Below are 2,508 nucleotides of genomic sequence, written 5' to 3'. Positions count from 1 at the left end.
CTAATTACCAGGCTGATGATAATCTTTTCAGTCATATATTGACTCTTGATCAACTACTAAGTGTGGGCCTATTGTGGGCCTACTGTCACATGTCCACAGGAGCAGTTAACTATAGGGACAGGAAATGTAATCAAATGTATACCTTGTCATGTCTTGATTGATTCACTCTCACTACAACAATGGTCTCAAGTCTCATCAAAGTACTCTCAAATCAGATGACCTCCAACCATGTGATCCCAAATCAGCTGACCTCCAATCATGTGATCCATATCAATGTAACCAACCACAAACTAGGTAGCCTACCGTATTTAAGTGAGGTTCACAGAGCATTCTAGGAGCCATTCTGTAGTCAGAATCTCCCGCACCACTAAGGTGTGTAGTCATCATCCTCTGAGCTGGTATGTTCATTCTCTGATTGCTTCATATGGTTTCCTAAATGTTCCTTTAACCTGTTTTCGTGACTTTCACATTATTAATTTAGATGTACCTTCTATAATGTATTGGATGAATAGCTTGTGTCTGACAAATAAATTGTTATGCTTTGACCCGCATAGTTTTCTAGAGTTTCTTTAGATATCCCTCAAGTTGAAGATGGGCCAGGAGGAACGGCTAGGATTAGTCTCCAGGGCCGTGGGGGCTAAATCAGTGAAAGTGTAGGCATGCTACCAGGAGAACTGGCCATCGTATTGTACTGTGGTGGGTCACTGATTTTATTAGTAGTCTGGAATTAGACAGCTAACCTTAGCACACCCTGAACCCTCTGTAGCTTCGGTAAGGTGTTCTGTCCAGATGAGCATAGTGGTCCAGGCCAGCACTATAGCCTCTGACCGACTTTCACACTAGGATCATTACTCAAGTGAAGGCGCCTCCCGAATTAATCGGCCGAGGAGGGCCTCGCACACTATTCTTGGGGAAGATGCGTCTAATTAAATAGCTAGAAGGCATTCTTGTAACAGCATTGTGGGTAGGCCCACATCGGCCTACTATGGATAGTAATATTACGTTGACCGAAACTTCTCCATATCTAGCGGGGTCAGAATCATTAGGTTAACAGGGGTTCTATAATCAATTGTTATTTCCAACAGCGCGCGGACAGCTTCACGATTTCCTTCGACCACTCCCAGTTCCCTCATTGGTCCTGACGAGTGACGTCTTACATAATAATACAAATTATCATAGGAAATCATCAAAATCACTGTTATGTACTAGTTAAAAGCTCCATAAATCTCCCCAAACATTCTCCGGTACAGTATACATACACACACACCCATGCATACTCATGTATGCATACTGATGCATACTCATGCAAGTTACCTGCACCTGACAAAGTTTCGTAAGCAATTTGTCTCAAAAGAGAAACACAGGGGGTATGCCTATAGCAAATAGAGGGATCAGTCAGGCCTCAAACTTGGGGCTACAGGGTACTGGGTAGCAAGTCTGCAGCTTCACCCCAACATCAAAAAGCCATGGATGTTGGTATCAGGGCACATACTCAACCATAGTGATGGCATTCTATAAAACTTCATGAAGCACACTCATGCACTTCACATATACAGGTGCTTCCCTACTTAGAATATTTGGTATGGCTATATGCAAGTACGTTATGGTTCAATGTTGCCTCAGGGCAACATGCAGTTTTTTGTAATTTTTGTAATTTGACACCTACATTGATATGTTATGAAAAGTTGTTGATAATACACCGGTAAATGAATACCTGATAGTCACAGTTGATAAAAATAAAAGGTTCCTAGGGTTAACCTTTGAAATTCCATAGAAAATGTTTGGGGTCATTTTTGACCCCACATATGGAAAAGTGTGGTACTGATACAAAAAATGCAATTACTTTAAAAATATACCAATTAGATACAAATCCAAATGGCCTCATGTCAAAGACAACCTATTTGAGGAATACATGGAAGATTAAACGATAAAAAGATATTGCAAAAAAACAACCGCTGGGGTCATTTTTGACCCCACTTATGCATTCCTTGTTTGTATACAATTAATTCCATTCAATACAGCACAAAACACAATTAAAAATATCAAACCAGAATTCGTACAAATACACTTCATGGTCATTGTAAACATTGTGATCACCTCATAATATCTGTACCTTCAAGAATTTATATGTATGCATATATCATTTTATTTTTTAGGCAAAGTGTAAAACAAAAGGTATTTCTCTTAATATGAAGATTAATCTGGTAGAAATGTATGGGGATATCTATAAAGGGAAAAAAAAGTCCCATTCACCTGTAGTGTGATAATAGTCATCTGTTGTGGTCATTTTCAGGACTTTCGTCCCGGGTAGAGATTTTGGCACACATCCCACGTTGTTCAATGGGGTCATATTAGTTTATAACAGTTGAGATATTCTCCGCTAAATGAAGTGCATACAAATCTTACCCAGGACCTCTACTACAGGCATAGTGGAAACGATGCCACCCCTTTGGACTTTTGTAACGGAAAGAGATCCCAGCATAGTAAGAAACAGCCCAACAGATAATG

The sequence above is a fragment of the Alosa sapidissima genome, chromosome 2 (assembly GCF_018492685.1).
Source record: "Alosa sapidissima isolate fAloSap1 chromosome 2, fAloSap1.pri, whole genome shotgun sequence".
In the NCBI taxonomy this organism is placed as follows: Eukaryota; Metazoa; Chordata; class Actinopteri; order Clupeiformes; family Clupeidae; genus Alosa; species Alosa sapidissima.
The sequence above is the reverse complement of the archived record's forward strand: the minus strand, read 5'-3'. Positions refer to the sequence as shown.